The sequence below is a fragment of the Jaculus jaculus genome, chromosome 1, assembly GCF_020740685.1.
Source record: "Jaculus jaculus isolate mJacJac1 chromosome 1, mJacJac1.mat.Y.cur, whole genome shotgun sequence".
NCBI lineage: Eukaryota > Metazoa > Chordata > Mammalia > Rodentia > Dipodidae > Jaculus > Jaculus jaculus.
Genome location: NC_059102.1, coordinates 252870961 through 252889687, shown reverse-complemented (window position 1 = coordinate 252889687; position 18727 = coordinate 252870961).

Below are 18727 nucleotides of genomic sequence, written 5' to 3'. Positions count from 1 at the left end.
ATTGCACAGCATACATATTAAATTTTACTTATCTGGGGCTTAAGATATGGTATAGCAGTTAAAATTCACGACTGTGAAGCAGACAGTTCTAGATGCCATTCCCCAGGACCCATGTAAGACAAATGCATAAGTTGGTGCATGTGTCTGGAGTGTCTTTGGAGTGCCTAGAGGCCTTGGTCTGTCCCATTCTTTTCTCTCTCTCTCTCTAACTCTATATCTCTTTCTCCCCTTCTCTCTGTTGCCCTCTTTCTCTCTCAAATAAATAAATAAATAAATAAAATATTTAATAAATTTTACTTATCTTTTAATTTATTTGTAGATACTTAAGTCATTTCTGTTTCATCAATCATGAGTAATATTTGTCTTAACTTCCATGAATATATTATACTCTCACATATGTACATATATTTGTGTGTGTGTGTACGCCACACATATACATGAATCACATTATTGGAAGATAGTAACTTTACTTTTAACCATTTAAAGAATTTTATATTTTTTCCCAGCCAGCTGAACCCACTGAGAATCCCATCTGTCATGGGCAAATGTTCTGTTTGTTCACATCCCTGTTAACATATTATTGTCACTTTTTACATTCTACCTAGTCTAGTAGGTGTGAAAAATGGCTATCTTTTTAAAACCCTCCTTTCAAAAATTAAATCTATGTAGCTGCCAGGCTTCCTATGAACTCACCACATAGCCCATATTGGTCTTGAACTCACGTCTATCTGCTCAGCTTTCTCAATGCTAATATTATAGGAACCTACCACTACTTTTGTCATGTTACAATTTTGAGTTGTATGTATCTAGTGTATAATGGTACTGGGTACTTTTTTAAGTTCTTATTGGCCACTTGCAGGTTCTATTTGGGTTAGTGTCTATTCAGTTATCCCACTCATTTTAAAGTGTGTTGTATTCTTATGGTATTTTATGCATTATAATATGTCTCATGTGATATGCTGAATATATTATAATTTTTCTAATTCTATTAAATGTGTTTGCAATTATTTTACCTTTTAAAGTACAAAGTTTCTAATTATAATGACATGCAGTTTCCCTATTTTATTTCTTTTTGCCATTGTGTTTTTGATGCATTTGAAACTAAGGCCTAAAATAGAATACTATTTTTATTTTTAAACCAGGATATTAATATTATATATATAATTATTCATACCTATGCATTATATATTTGAATGTAACACTTTAACATTTAATCCGTTTTGAGTTTACTTTGTATATTTATTCAAATTCATGCTTTTGCTCATAAGTATCAACTTCTCCCAGATTAATTTGATGGAAAAATAATTATTTTCACTTTACTTTCGATTTCTTTGTGTCCTCATAAAAATCAATTGATTTTAGGCCAGGCGTGGTGGCACACACCTTACTCCCAGCACTAGGGAGGCAGAGGTAAGAGGATCACCATGAGCTTAAGGCCACTCTGGGATTACATAGTGAATTGAATTCCAGGTCAGCCTGGACTTGAGTGACACCCTCCCTTGGAAATCAAAATAAATAAATAAATAAATAAATAAATAAATAAATAAATAAATAGTAATAATAATAAAATAAATACATAAATTGATTATAACTGCCAGGCTATTTGTGAAATTTGAGTTTTATATCTAACCTTTAGAACACATCACAACGTTTTTATCACATATCTTTTGAAAGCGGAAAGTCCAATATTTTCTTGGAATGATCAGAGTTTTTTTTTTGTTTCTTTGTGAAATTTATGTTCTTGAAATTTCTGCAAAGAGCAAACAGTATGGGTATGGGTTGTTTTGAACATATATGTGAATTTGGCAATATTATATGTATACTGTTGACATATTAACAATGATAATGTTTTGATCTTTGGCATAGAGTAGCATTTTATTTTAATTTAATTCCAAAACTTTGCAATTTCCACAGTATATATTATTTTTATTTTATTTTCACCTATTTTTTCTTAGCTGTGAGTAATTAGTATTTAGAGGATCAGCAATTGAACCCAGAGTTTTGTACATCCTAAGTGAGTTTTCTACCCATTGAGCAATATTCTCAACATGCATATTTTCATTTTTTGTTTTACAGGATTTTATAGCATATTATTTTTAATATTTATAAATTTATTTCTCTGTGATAGAGTGTTATTTCACTTATTTATGGGCTATAAAACTAGCTCTGTTACAATAGTTTATGTGAAGCCCTGGATTTGATCACCAATATTTCAAAAACATAATTTTTGTTGTTGTTGTTGAACTACATTGGATAAAATATTTACTACAGTTTTGCTTTCCAAAGTGGTTGTACCATCTTACATTCCCACAAACAGTGGATGAGTGTTCCTACTTCTCCACATCCTTGCCAGCATTTATTTCCATTTGATTTTTGATGTTTGCTATCCTTATTGGGGTAAGGTGGAATCTCATAGTTGTTTTAATTTACATTTCTCTGATGAGTAGGGATGATGAACATTTTCTTAAGTGTGTGTTTGCCGTTTGTATTTCTTCCTCTGTGAACTGCCTGTTCAGCTCTTTGCCTCATTTTGTGAGTGGGATGTTTGATGTTTTACTGGTTAGATTTTTGAGTTCTTTGTAGATTCTAGAGATTAGGCCTCTGTCAGTTGGATAATGTGCAAATATTTTCTCCCATTTTGTGGGTAATCTATTGGCTTTGCTTGTTGTTTGCTTGTCTGTAAAGAAACTCTTCAGTTTAATGTGATCCCATTGGTTGAGTGACTGTTTAAGATAGTGAGCTACTGGAGTTTTGTCCAGGAAGTGTTTTTCCATTCCTATATTATGGAAAGAACTTCCTGTATTTTCTTCCAATAGTATTCAAGTTTCTGGTCTTATATTGAGGTCTTTGATCCATTTGGACTTGAGTGTAGTGCATGGCAAAATGTGTGGATCAAGTTTCAATTTCCTGCATATAGTTACCCATTTTTTCTAGCACCATTTGTTGAATATACTATTTTTTTCCAGTCTATATTGTTAGGGCCTTTGTCAAATATCAAGTAGCTATAGTTGCTTAACTCAAAGTCCGAGTCCTCAAGTCTATTCCATTGGTCTCTACTCCTGTCTTTATGCCAGTACCATGCTGTTTTCATTACTATGGCTTTGTAATATCGCTTTAGATCAGGTATGGTGATGTCTCCAGAGGTAATTCTTTTGCTGATGATTTGTTTGGATATATGAGGCTTTCGGCCTTTCCATATGAAATTTGAGATCATTTTTTCTATCTTTGTGAAGAACACTGTAGGGATTTTAATTGGAATTGCATTGAATCTATATATTGCCTTTGGTAGGATTGTCATCTTCACAATGTTAATTCTGACTATCCAGGAGCATGGAAGGTCTTTCCATTTTCTCAAGTCCTCCTCAATTTCTTTTTTGAATGTTTTTATGTTTTTATTGTATAGATCTTTCACTTCCTTGGTTAACATTATTCCAAAACATTTTGCTGTTGTTGTTGTTGTTGCTATTGAAAATGGGACCATGTCCCTTATTTCTTTCTCAGTATCTTTGTCATTTGCATATAGAAAGGCTACTGATTTTTGTGTCTTTATTTTGTATCCTGCTACTTTGCTATAGGAGTTAATCACCTTCAGGAGTTTTGGGATGGAGTCTCTCTGGTCTCTTACATATAGAACCATGTCATAATCAAATAGAGCTAACTTAACTTATTCCTTTCCAAATTTTATCCCTTTTATTTCCTTTTCCTGTCTTATTGCTTGAGCTAGGACTTCCAGTACTATATTGAAAAACACAGGTGAGAGTGGACAACCCCGTCTTGTTCCTGATCTTAATGGGAATTTCTCCAGTCTCTCTCCATTAAGTATTATTTGGGCCATAGGAGCTTTGTATATTGCCTTTATTGTGTTAAGATATGAACTAATCATGCCGATTCTCTCCAATGTTTTGATCATTAAGTGATGTTGTATCTTGTCAAAGGCCTTCTCTGCATCTATTGAAATGATCATGTGGTTTTTATGTTTAACCTTGTTTATGTGGTGTATTACATTGACAGATTTCCATATGTTGAACCACCTCTGTGTTCCTGGGATGAATCCCACTTGGTCAAGGTGGATAATGTTTTTGATGAGTTGTTGGATTTGGTTTGTGAGGATTTTGTTCATAATCTTTGCATCTAAGTTCATCAGGGAAATAGGCCGGTAGTTTTCTTTTCTTGTGGCATCTCTACCTAGTTTTTTAATTAGGCTGATACAAGCTTCATAAAAGTAGTTGGGTAGCTTTGCCTGTTCTCCAATTGTGTGGCACAGTTTGAGGAAGATTGGTTTGAGTTCTTCCATGAAGGCTTGATAGAATTCTGCTGAGAAGCCATCTGGTTCTGGACTCTTCTTTTGGGGGAGGATTTTTATGACTTTTTCAATCTCCATGAGTGTGATGACTTCATTGAGGAGATTAATCTGCTCTGAGTTTAGCTTTGATAGATGGTATACATCCAGGGATTTATTTATTATCCAGTTTTGTGGAATAGAGGCTTTTGAAATAAGTCCTGATGATTCTCCCAATTTCACTCATGTCTATTGTGATCTTTCCTTTTTTATTTTGAATTTTGTTAATTTAAAGCATGTCTTTTTTTTTTTTTTTTTTTTTTTTTTTTTGCTTGATCAAATTGGCCAGGGGTTTGTCAATCTTTTTTATTTTTTCAAAGAACCAGCTCTTTGTTTTGTCAATTGTCCTAATTGTTTCCTTTGTTTCTAATTCATTAATTTATGCTCTGATTTTAATTATTTCTTTCCTTAAAGAGCTCTTTGGTTTGTATTTTTCTTGTTTTTCCAGTGCCTTTAGGTGGATGGTTAGGTTAATTCTTTGGGATCTCTCTGTCTTTTTTATGAAGACATTGAATGCTATGAATTTTCCCCTGAGGACCGCCTTGATTGTGTCCCATAGGTGTTTGTATGATGTGTTCTCATTGTCATTCAATTCTAGAAATTTTGCAATTTCATTTTTTATTTCATCTACTATCCATTTATTGTTTAAAAATGTGCTGTTCAGTTTCCAGGTGCCATTGGGACTCTTGGTGGGTATTTTGTTATTGATTTGTAGCAATATAGCATTTTGATCTGATATCATAAAGGGAATTATGTCAATCTTCCTAAGTATGTGGAGGCAGTCTTTGTGACCCAGTATATGGTCTATTTTAGAGAATGTTCCATGGGCTTCTGAGAAGAATGTGTAGTCTGTGGATTTGGGATGGAAAGTTCTGTAAATGTCCATTAGTTCTAAGTGATCTATGGTTTTGTTGAGCTCTCTTACTTCCCTATTGAGTGTCTGTTTGGATGATCTGTCTATTACTGATAATGGTGTATTGAAATCCCCAGCTATGATAGTGTTGCTGGTTATTTCTGTATTATTGTCAAGTAGGTTTTGTTTTATGAACTGTGGTGCCCCTATTTTTGGTGCATACAGATTTATGATTTGAATAGAAATGAAGAGACTAAACATTTTTTGTTATGTATTTACATTGAGCACATTATATTTAGCTATTTTCTAAGAGAGAGAGAGAGAAGCCAGGGCCCAACAGCCACTGTGAATGAACTCCAAACGTGTGAGTCCCCTTGTGTACGTGTGTACCATATTGTGTTTGTGTCACATGTGCATCTGGCTACATGGGACCTGTGATATTTTTGTTCTATTTTGATTTCAGCTTAGCTTCATGAGATGAGCTAACAGGTCTTTTCATCTTTTATCTTAGAATAGGTTGTGACAAATGGCGTTGACTTTGTCTAAATGTTTGGTAGAGGTCACGTGTGAATTATTATGTATTTCACAATCATAGTGTCTGTCATACACAACCATAATGGAGTGTTTTAAGTTCAACATTAGTAATCCGCATCAATTTCTAGTTTCCTATAAGATGTTAACATCATTGCCTGTTTGGTGTTTTGTGACAAATATGTAATTTAAATGTAATTATAAGAACACCTTAAACAAAAGAAACTTAAGGAACATGAAAAATGTAATCGAAAAATATACTTCAGACTTGTCAAGATCTGAGAAAACCAAGAGTGAAACAGACACGCTGGCAAACACTGAAGTGGCGCAGCAAAGCAAAGTGCGTCGTCGCATAACAGACGCAGAGAAAGCACGCGTTAATGAAACACCCATGGACCCAGAAAGCCAAGCGCCACATGTTCTCTCTCATATGTGGATCCTAGCTACAGATGACTGGGCTTCTGCGTGAGAATGAAAATACTTAGTAGCAGAGGCCAGTAAGTTGAAAAGGAGACATAAAGCGTGGAGAAAGGAAGGGAGGAGGATACTTAATAGGTTGATATTGTATATATGTAATTACAATGATTGTAATGGGGAGGTAATATGATGGAGAATGAAACACCCATGGAACCTAAAGAAGCTATTTTGCTTCATGCTATGTTTCCTAGGCTATTTTCTTAGTTTCTATAATTTCTCTTTGGTTAGATAGATTATTAGTATTAGAGAATCAGAAGATGGCTATATAGAATTTTATGCCACCATTTTTTAAACTATTGTAAGATATAGTTTGGTTTTTAAGCATAAAGGCTCAGGATTCTATATTTCAGTGCTTTGCTATTTGAAAATATTTTATCCACTTATTATGTGAGTCATGTAAACAATGAACCCTTAATGATTTGTATTAAACAGCACATCAGCACTGAGCAAAAAGAGAAGTTATTGGGTAGCAGTGAGCATGTACCAATGACATCAAAGAAGTCTCTGAGGTGTAGTGATTTTGAGGTGAACTACTGAGAACAGCTGAATATTTGCCAGCTACATAGCAGAGAAAACTGAGGATAACTTTGGAATATGAAAAAATAAAATAAAATAAAAATGTGAAGGTATAATCAACACAGAGATTTCCTTCACAACTGAACATGTAGAAAAACGTTTCGCAAACACCTGAAAATATCTAGTAAGATAAAATCATTATGTACATTAAATGTTTAGAAAAAAATGTAGAAAAGACAACTATTTTAAAGATTTATTTTTGTAGCAGCAAATACTTTGCAATTAGAGTAATACATATATGTCCTGAATGCTGGTTTTGCTTGCTAAAATGACAGGTATTTTCTATGTTTAAAAGTTGTCAGTTAAAATGCAATTACTGTCAGCCGCTTTTTCTTCTGAGACAATTGTGTGCACCAATTGATTCTATATTAATGCTGTAATATTGATACAGGCTAGGACATCTTTTCTCCAATATGTTTTCATCTTGTTTTCCAATAGGACATTAAGGCCAAATTTTGTGTTTTGTTTAGCTTAGTTTTGTTTTTGATACTTTAATGTTTATTCCTACATTTTGAAGTAACTATTCAATATTGTTTTATTCTGTACTATATCATTTTCTGTTAAATATATTATCACATTAAATTTTGTCCATGAAGAACTGCTGTCTTGAGTGCATCAGGACCTTTCAACATTTTCCCCATACCGCTATATTCTTTGTGAAGTGAATTGATCAAGATGGTGATTTTTTTCCTATGTAATTGTTTTACTAATCCTTCAAGTTTAATTTTCTGTATCTCTCACTGAATGATGGGAGCTAAAAGAAGGATTCTGTGGTCAGTGGAGTCACAACCTTCTCTGGTGAAGAAGCATCTCAACTCCTTAGTCCTTATACTTCTTTCTTCATCCTGTCATCACCCAGAAGATGTGGTACATATAACATATGCTTATATAACTCATATAAAACTGGGTCAATTACAACTGAATAAATATAATTTAGAAAAATATATCTCTAGAAATGAAAGATAAAGCAAATTCTAGGTATCACCAATTGATGTTCCCAATTCATGGAGAGGATATGAATGAAGAGTTCCATATCACACCATACTTAAAACATCGTTATTGGTACCTACAGTAAACACACACACACAGAAACCCACAATTTGGAGATTTTTTTTTTTATTTCTGATCAAATATATTGTTGAATCCCTTTGAAGCATTTTTAGCCATTATACTTTTAAATATTTGAAATTTCTATTCAACATTTTATAATTTAATTTTCTTTATTGATAGCTTCCCCTTTCTTTTGCTTAGTATTTCTTGTTATCTTTATTTTTCCTCATTTATGGTACTCATCTTTTCAGTATGTTTAAGAGTTCATTCTGTATCCATTAAATCCTTAAGTTTATTTCCAGTTAGTGTTTGGACAAAAAAATCACTTGAAGGCCAAGAACTATAATAAATAAATAAATAAAATAACAAATACAAAATCCCTAACACCTCTTTCAGGGCTTGTAGTATGGTGTTGTACTGGGATATTCCATTAATACTTAGGCCATACACAACTCTAAATCACCCTTCCCTTACTGCTTACCTGAGCCTAGAGCTCAAATTATAGTGAAAGCCTGTTTTCTCTCTTCTGAGAATGCTTGCTGTCTTTGATTATATGCATGGTAGTTTAAATTCTCTGTAATATATATGTGTGCATATATAATATATATAAGGTTTTTTGAGGCAGGGTCTCACAGTAGCTCAGGAGCTCAGGCTGACCTGGAATTCATTCTGTAGTCTCAGAGTGGCATTGAACTCTTGGTGATCCTCCTACCTCTGCCTCCCTAGTGCTGGTATTAAAGGCATGCACCACTATGCCCTGCTGCTAAATTCATAATTTCTTAAAGAATGCCCCCTCTAGAGTTTTATTCAGGCTTTAAGGGGTTTATGGTATTGCTCAGCCATAACCTTTTCACCCAGGAAATTGTGGAATCTTTATTCACCTTCTAATATGTTTGAGAAGTGCCTCACATTTTTCTCTCCCTGAAAAAGCTTCAAATCAGACAAAATGAAGATGATATCTTTATAGTGGCTCTTTGGATAACTCTAGACAGAAGAGGCATGCAAATCTGCCATGTGCTGTCAACCAATATGGAAACGGATTCATGCTGCATATTTAGGCTCTGGCCCTAAAGATAATGCTTCTGACATGAGAAGAAGTAATGCTAGATTAAGACCCTCATAATAGGAAAAAAAGGTGATGACATCAAATTAAAAGAGAGATTAATGGAGAGAGGGAGGGGATGTGACGGAGAACAGAGTTATGAAGGGGAAAGGGGTGGGGAGGGAAATACTGTGGTTTGTTGTCTGTAAGTATAGAAGATGCCAATAATATATATATATATTTTAAAACTACATCTTTATTACCAAAGATTGAATAATAAATTAAAAAATATGAGAAAGATTTCTTACTATGTTTAGATTAGTTTTATTTAAAATTTAATGCAGCATTTACATTTTGCTTTATGCTTTTGACTATTTTTCAAAACTTGTGTAAATTGGTATTAAAATTGTATTTTTAGCAATATTTTTGGAGGGATGTGTGTCTAGAGATACACATTCTACCATTTTCAGGAAGTTATGTATTCCTGAATGTCTATCTTATGGAATTCTGTATTTTTCATGACCATTTTGGGTCAAAGCAAATAAACTAAAAAGAACTGAGTGGTCTTCTATGCTCCTGGTCCACATCTATATATCCTAACTTATCAACAATGTTATCAAATATGGATCATTTTTTACAGTTGCTATGACACCTCATAGCCAGACTTAGCCTGTGGCTCACATCAATGAATATTTTTGTTGTTTGTTTAACATTTTATATATTTGTGAAACTGTTTAATTTGTAATGTTTCCACCATTTTAGTAAGATTCAGAGTCATTTAACTGTCCCAAATGTATTCTGTGTTCCACTAGTTAGTTCTATTTATACATTTTAATTAGTTTCTTTCACCATAAATAGATTGGTAGGTTACTTTATAACTTTGTATGTGTAAAATGAGTATTCCTTATATATTACTGGTAAGTATGACTTCAAAGCTGATTTACTTTTTTCACATCTTAATATGCACCTGGCCATTTTTTCACTTATGAATACCATTTAAAATAATTTCATAAAACAAAGCTTTATTGATTGAATTTAACTATATGTTAAAGAGTGTTTAGGATAAAAATATGATTGAGGTTTTGTTGTTGTTAATCCCCAAAGGGTTACAATCTCCCTTTGGGTAGTGTCCTTATTTTTATAGCTTATGTAATAATTACAATAAAATGTTATAGGTGATATAAAATATTTGGAACAACTTATTATGTTTGGAGCACTTCTCAGAATTGCTTTATATTGTAGAAATAGCATGAAAATAAACAAAAAGTCACATATAAGAGAAAACATGTAGGTAGGTGTAGGCTTATGTTAGTGTGTGAATGCAAACACTGTTATTGAGAATTAAAACAGTGTTACATTGGACTGGAGAGATGGCTTAGCAGTTAAGCACTTGCCTTTGAAGCCTAAGGACCCTGGTTCAAGGCTGAATTCCCCAGGACCCACATTAGCCACATGCACAAGGGGGCACACATGTCTGAATTTCGTTCACAGTGGCTGGAAGCCCTGGCACATCCATTACTCTTTCTCTCTGCCTCTTTCTCTGTCTGCTGCTCTCAAATAAAATTAATAAAAATAAATTTAAAAAAATGTGTTACATCATGTGTATCATTTGCTACATAATCTCAAACACCAAATATTTGAGGACTACAGGATAGGATTTCTTACATTATGTTACAATGTAAAAAGAATTAAGTATAGTGCTCTTTAGTTTAAATAAGTGTATTTAAAATATTGAACAAGTTCCTTACAATTGAAAAATAACCAGTGATTATTTTTCTACCTTTAGCTTTGAGAACACTAAATTTCTACTTTAAAAATAAATGGGAATTTCTTCAAATACCATTACTAAAAACACATATACATTGTGATTAGGATCATAGCCTGGCATATGTGAGTGATCCTTATTTATATTTTTTAAAACAAACTATTAACAACTTCCATGATTATAAAAAATACCCCATGGTGATACTCTCCCTCTCCCCACTAACCCCTTGGAAACTCCACTCTCCATCATACCCCCTCCCCATCTCAATCAGTCTCTCTTTTACTTTTCATGCCATGACCATTTCCTCCTCTTATGATGGTCTTTTGTAGGTAGTGTCAGGCACTATGAGGTCATGGATATCCAGGCCATTTTATGTCTGGAGGGAGCACATTGTAAGGAGTCCTACCCTTCCTTTGGCTCTTACATTCTTTCTGCCACCTCTTCCGCATTAGACCCTGAGCCTTGGATGGTGTGATCAAGATGTTACTCAGTACTGCACTTTTTTTCAGCATTATGATGCCTTCTGAGTCATGCCAAGGTCACTGCCATCTGAAAAGAGAAGATTCTCTACCCAAAATGAGAGTAGTGTTAATATAAGGGTACAAATATTAAGCGAAGTGCTTGCTGGCACTTTGATAAGCATAGTATATACATTTTTTTCCAGACATCAGCGGTTGTTACACCCCTAGGGCTCATGACTACCCCTGTTTTAAGTTTTCAGTATTAGGGATGTGTCACCCTCATGGAGCGGGCCTCCAGTCAAATTTGAGGGCAGTTGTTTTCCACCATGACAGATATGCCACTATTTCACCCATTGGCTCATTTGGCCTGGCTGGCCAATTATAAGGCTGGCAGTGTCAACTGTTGAGTATCTTCACTGGTGGCATCTCTTTCTCACATTGAACTACTGTCAGCTGGTCTACATGGAGGAGGTTTCAGCTCAGTTCCAGCAGGATTTCTCAGTGGTCTTGCAGCCCAAGTATGTGGAGTCTTCAGAAATAGGGTCTTACCATCTATTCCTGGTGGGAAACCAAAGGCCTCAGCAATTGCCTATAATATTTTGGGGACACCAGGGACCTCTCTGGCCAACAACTCATTGGAGGTATCCCATACCTGGCACTGACAATTTTCTAACAACAATCTCTGGTTCCTGAGTGTTCCATTGTCCAAAATCAGAGGATTCCATATGATTTATTTGCATACTCTTAGATTTTGATTAGCCCTCCCTCCACCTTTCCTCTCCTCAATCTCTTCCCCCTGACCACGCGTTGGGCCTTTTCACACCCATTAATCTATTCTTCTACTTGCATACATACAATACCAACCTATTAAATACCCTCCTCCCTTCCTTTCTCTTCCCTTTATGTCTCCTTTTTAACTTACTGGCCTCTGCTACTGAGTTTTTTTCCTTCTCACGCAGAAGCCCAATCATCTGTAGCTAGTATCCACATATGAGGGAGAACATGTGGCGCTTGGCTTTCTAGGCCTGGGTTACCTCACTTTGTATAATCATTTCCAGATCCATCGATTTTCCTGAAAATTTCATAACTTCATTTTTCTTTACCGCTGAGTAGAACTACATTGTATAAATGTTCCATATCTTCATTACTCATTAATCAGTTGAGAGACATCTAGGCTTGTTCTATTTCCCAGATATTGTGAATTGAGCAGCAATAAACATGGTAGAGCATGTAATTCTAAAGAAATGAAATGAGTCCTTAGGATATATGCCTAGGAGTGCTATAGCTGGGTCATACTGTAGACCAACTTTTAGTTGTCTTAGGAACCTCCACACTGATTTCCACAATGGCTGGACCAGATTGCATTCACACCAACAGTGTAGAAGGGTTCCTCTTTTTCCACATTCCCACCAGCATTTATGGTCATTTGTTTTCATGATGGTAGCCAGATGGAATCTCAACATAGTTTTAATCTGCATTTCCCTGATGACTAGGGATGTAGAACAATTTTGAGATGCCATTCATACTTCTTCTTTTGAGAACTCTCTATTTAGTTCCATAGCCCATTTTTTAATTGGCTTGATTGATTTCTTGTTGTTTAGTTTTTTGCATACCTCGTATATCGTAGATATTAATCCTCTATCAGATGTACAGCTGGCAAAGATTTTTTCCCATTCTATAGGTTGCCTCTTTGCTTCATTCACAGTGTCCTTTGCAGTACAAAATCTCTGTAATTTCATGAAGTCCCAGAAGTCAATCTGTAGCTTTATTGCCTGAGCAAGTGGGGTTATATTCAGAAAGTCTTTGCCAAGACCAGTATGTTGAAGGGTTTACCCTACTTTTTCCTCTAGCAGTTTCAGAGTTTCAGGTCTAATGTTAAGGTTTTTAATCAATTTGGACTTAATTCTTGTGCATATATAGAGAGAAGAATTTATTGTCATCTTTCTACAGATATATTTCCAGTATTCACAGCACCATTTGCTGAAGAGGCTGTCTTTTCTCCAATATATCAGGGGGCTATAGCTACCTGGACTTGCATCTGGGTCCTCTTTTCTATTCCATTGATCTACATATCTGCTTTTGTGCCAGTACCATGCTGTTTTTGTTACTATGGCTCAGTAGTATAGGTTAATAACAGATATAGTAATACCAACAGCTTCATTTTTGTTGCTCAGAATTATTTTAGATATTCAGGGGTTTTTGTGATTCCAAATGAATTTTTGGAATGTGGTTTTTATTTCCTTGAAGGATGTTGTTGGAATTTTGATGGGGACTGCATTAAATGTGCAGATTGTTTTTGGCAAGATTGCCATTTTCACAATATTGATTTTTCCAATCCAGGAACAAGGGATGTTTTGCCATTTCCTAGTGTCCTATGCACTTTCTCGCTTAAGTGTTTTATAGTTTTCATTGTAGAGATTTTTACTTCATTGTTTAGGTTTATTCCAAGGTACTTTATTTTCTTTGATGCAATTGTGAATGTGATTATCTGATTTCACTCTCTGTGTGTTTATTGTTAGCATATAGGAATGCTACTGATTTTTGTGTATTTATTTTATATCCTTCTATATGGCTGTAGGTGTTTATCAGCTCTAATAGTTTGATGATAGAATCTTTAGGGTCCTTTATATATAGAATCATGTCATCTGTAAATAATGTAAATAACTTGATCTCTTCCTTTCCAATTTGTACCCCTTTTATGTGCATCTCTTGCCTTATTGCTGTGGCTAAGCCTTCCAGTACTGTATTAAATATAAGTGGGGACAGCAGACACCCTTGTCTTGTTCCTGGTTTTAGTGGAAAAGTTTCCACGTTTTCCCCATTTTGTAATATGTTGGCTGTAGGCTTGTCATAAATAGCCTTTATTATATTGAGATATGATCCTTCTATTTCTAGTCTCTGTAGGACTTTTACCATGAAGTGATGTTGAACTTTGTCAAATGCTTTTTCTGCTTCTAATGAGATGATTATATGATTTTTTGTCCTCCAGTCCATTTACATAATGTATTACATTTATTGATTTGTGTATGTTGAACCATCCTTGTATCTCTGGTATCAAGCCTACTTGGTCCGGGTGAATGATCTTTCTGATATATTCTTGTATTCTGTTTGCCAATATTTTGTTGAGAAATTTTGCATCTATGTTCATGAGGGAGATTGGTCTATAATTTCTGTTTCTGTTCTACCTTTGCCTGGTTTTGGTATGAGGGAGATGCTGGTTTCATAGAAAGAGTTTGTTAGAATTCTTTCTTTCTCCATTTTATGGAAAATCTTAAGAAGCAGTGGTATTAGCTCTTTCCTGAAGGTCTGGTAAAATTCAGCACTGAATCCATCTGGGCCTGGGCTTTTTTTTTTTGTTGGGAGATTTTTGATAACTGTTTGGATCTCCATGCTTGTTATAGGTCTACTTAAGTGATTAATCTCATCTTGACCTAATTTAGGTAGGTCATATAGATCAAGGAAATCATCCATTTCTTTCAGATTTTCATGGTTTGTAGAGTATATGCTTTTAAAGTATGTCCCTATGAGTTTTTGAATTTCTCTGGCATCTGTTGTGATGTTACCTTTTTCATCTCTAATTTTATTAATTTGTGTCTCTTCTGTCTTTCTTTTGGTCAGATTTGCTAAGGGTTTATCAATCTTGTTTATCATTTCAAAGAACCAACTCTTTGTTTTATTGATTTTGTTGTTGTTGTTCTTGTTGTCATTTCTATTTCATTAATTTCTGCCCTAATCTTTATTACTTCTTCACATGTGCTGATTTTTGGTTTGCCTTGTTCTTCTTTTTCCAAGGCTTTAAGGCGAAGCATTAGGTCGTTTACTTGTGACCTTTCTACTTTCTTAATATAGGCACTTAAAGCTATAATTTGCCTCTTAGGATTGCCTTCATTGTGTCCCAGAGATTTTGGTATATTGTAATCTCATTATTGTTTGACTCTATGAATTTTTTGATTTCCTTCTTGATTTCCTCATTGACCCATTCATCATTTAGTAGTGTATTGTTTAGGTTCCATGATGTTGTGTGTGATCTATAGCTTTTCGTGCTATTGATTTGTAGTTTGATTCCATTGTGGTCAGATAGAATGCAAAGAATTATTTCAATTTTTCTGTCTTTGTTAAGATTTGCTTTGTGTCCTAATATATGGTCGATTTTAGAGAATGTTCCATATGCTGCTGGCAAGAATGTATACTCTGCAGCATTTGGATGAAATGTCCTGTATATATTTATTAGGTCTATTCCTTCTAAGACCTCATTTAGTCCAGTTGACTTTGTTTATTTTTTCCCAGGATGACCTGTCAATTGATGAGAGTGGGGTGTTGAAGTCACCCACTACCACTGTGTTTGGTGTTATCTGTGGGTTAGTTCTAATAACGTTTGTTTGATGAATTTGGGAGCCCCCAAGTTAGGTGCATATATGTTTAGAATTGTAATGTCCTATTGTTGGAGGGTGCCCTTAATCAATATTAAGTGACCTTCCTTATCTTTCTTGACTAATGTTGGACTGAAGTCTACCTTGTCAGATATTAGGATTGCAACTCCTGCTTGTTTTCTAGGCCCATTTACTTGAAACACCATTTTCCAACCTTTCACCCTAAGATGATGTCCATCCTTTGTATAAATGTGAGTTTCTTGGAGACAATAATTTTTAGGATTCTGCTTTTTAACCCATTCTGCAGACCTATGTCTTTTGTTTGGGGCATTGAGTCTGTTGATATTAAGAGATATTATTGAAAGGTATGTATTTATGTTTGCCATTTTTTTGTAGTTCTGGTTCTACCTTTGCTTTCTTGTGTTAACTAGTATCTGGGTATTGTTTGTTTTTTCCAAGTTCATTATATGTGTGATTTTCCTTCTCTTCGGCTTGGAGGATTCTATCAAGTATTTTCTGTAGAACTGGTTTTGTCTTCAAATACTCCTTTAGCCTGCTTTTGTCATGGAATGTCCTTATTTCTCCATCTATTTGAATGGATAGCTTTGCAGGATAAAGTAACCGTGGTTGACAGTTGTTATCTTTCAGGACTAGGAATACGTCACTCCAAGCCCTTCTGGCTTTTAAAGTTTGTGTTGAGTAATCTGCTGTAATCCTGATGGGCTTGCCTTTGTAGGTAACTTGATTTTTCTCTTTATCTGCTCTCAATATTTTTTTTTCTTTGGATAGTGTGTTTGATTATAATATAGTGAGGAGAGGTTCTTTCCAGGTTTGGTCTGGCTGGGGTTCTAAAGGCTTCCTGTATCTGCATTGGCACATGTTTCACAATTTGGGGGAAGTTTTCTTCTATGATTTTGTTGATGACGCCTACTATGCCTTTGGAGTGAAATTCTTCTCCTTCTACCATGCCTTATGTTTGATCTTTTCATAGTGTCCTGAATATCTTGAAATTCCCACTCATACTTTTCTATTAGTTTGTCTTTCTCTTTGTTGGACTGTATTAGATCTGCCACCTGGTCTTCTAGCTTAGATATTCTGTCCTCTCCTTCATCCATTCTACTGGTGATATTTTCTACAGAGTTTTTTATTTCCTTAACTGTGTTCTTCATTGCCAGTATTTTTAACTGTTTTTTTCTTTGTTATTTCTATTTCCTTATTTATGTCTTGTATTGACTTCTTTATTTCATTAAATTGGTGTCCTGCTTCTTCTCTGCTTCCTTTAATTTCCTCTTTTATTCCTTTGATGTGTTCTTCGACTTCTTTGAACATATTTACAATCATTCTTTTAAAATCTTTCTCAGGCATTTCCTCTAACTCGTTCTCACTGGAGGTCATTTCTGATGCATTAATACTTTTTGGTGGATTTATTTTGCCTTGACTTTTAGTGTTTCCTGTGTTATAATGTATAAATTTATGCATCTTGGATTAAGTTAATGCTTGGATTTTCTAGCTAGCTGGGTATTCTTAGCTGTATCAATTGATCTGATGAAGTATATCTTCAGGGTAGGAGCTTAAGGTGTTAGGTGTGGCTCTTAATAGTCTCAGAGTATCTACAAAGGTGTTCCTAGGGGTTGGATTTGCCTGCTATGGGAGTATTCAAGTAGGCTGAGTGGAACAAAATACAGATAGATTCTAAGATATAACTAAACAATATACACATTCAATGAAAGACAGCACTGAATATTTATGCAAGAGTACTCATCTGCTTCTCTTTTTCAGATAGATGTAGATCCTAAGAAAAAAGGGCCCTGGAGAAACAAGCAAGGATACTGTTTTCTTGGTGAACTGGGTACCAGCACAAGGGTGAAAGAGATCAACAGAGAAAAATCAACTCCTACCAAATCAGATTTCCAGAGACCCAGAAGCCCCCAACACCTCATCACTGAAGCAGACCAAAAATGAACCCAACATGGCTCAGGGAAATTTTGCAGAAGAGTGGGTGGAAAGAATGTCAGAGTCACATGTTGGGTCATGATATGCAGAGACATTTATCATACCAATAACTGTGGACTAACTCCACAATGCACAACCCATTTACATCAACAAGGAGGGTCCATTGGGAGGGGGTAGATCATGGATGAAATTAAACAATGGTACCAAACTGCCTGTATTTGCTGAAAAGAAAACTAATAAATTAAATAAAAAAAACAAATGAACAACAACAACAAAAAAAACACTGGAAGCATAAAACAATAAAAACATGAAAAAAAAAAGAGTACGTATTATAACAACCTGATCCTCTATCAACAAAGAGGTTAAGATTTCTTGTCTGCTGAGGGTTCCAAGTCAGCTTGTGACCAAGTGCGACCCTTCCCTGGTGCAATCCCAGTTAGCTTTTTGGATGAATTTGGTCTCAGTTATTTGTCCCTCTTTGGTGCCCTGTGGATTCAAGTAGGCTGGCTGGATCTCTGGACAGCTGTTCTGTTTTCTGGAGCTGGGCACTGGATTTTCCAGTGGGGCAAGCCAAGCCTGGCAGTGGTTGCCCCACAGACCTGGCACTGCTGCTGCTGGTTCCACCTCTGCTGGAGCCCCCACTGCTGCTGGAGCTGGAGCTGCTGGAGGTGGTGCTGATGCTTCTGGAGCTGGTGCTGCCAATGTGGGAGTTGGAGCCGGAGCTGCCACTTCTGCTGCTGCTGCCACTGCTGGAGCAGCCACTGCCTGTTAGGTCTGCTTGTGTGGGCTCTGGATGGCCTGGATCTCTCCTACTTTTCTGCTGCCATTTTACTTTCTTATACACCTCATTTTTTAGTAAAAGTGTCTATTTTGCTGGGTATTCCTTGGCTTTTTCTCAAGTAGGCTGCTTTGCTGTGGTTCCTAAGCTGCTATCTTAACCAGAAGTCCTTATTTATACTTTTAAAGAATGTATACTTGTCATGAAAAGATACTCAATATATTAAATAAAACTTTTAAATTTATTTATTTATTCACACACAGATGGAGATTTAGAGAGAGAATGTTAATACAAGTGTCAGGGCCTTTTGACACTGAAAAATAATGCCAGATGCATGTGACACTTTGTGCAAGGTTCCTTTGTATAATTGTTCACATGTTACATTCTGAATGTAAGTTTTAAAGATGAATTTGAACACTAAATTAAATTTTCTCATAACTCTATGTTCAGAGATGCTTCTGCCAAAAAAGACTGATGGATGAAGAGATGGCTTAGTGGTTAAGGAGCTTGCCTACAATACCAAGGACCCAGG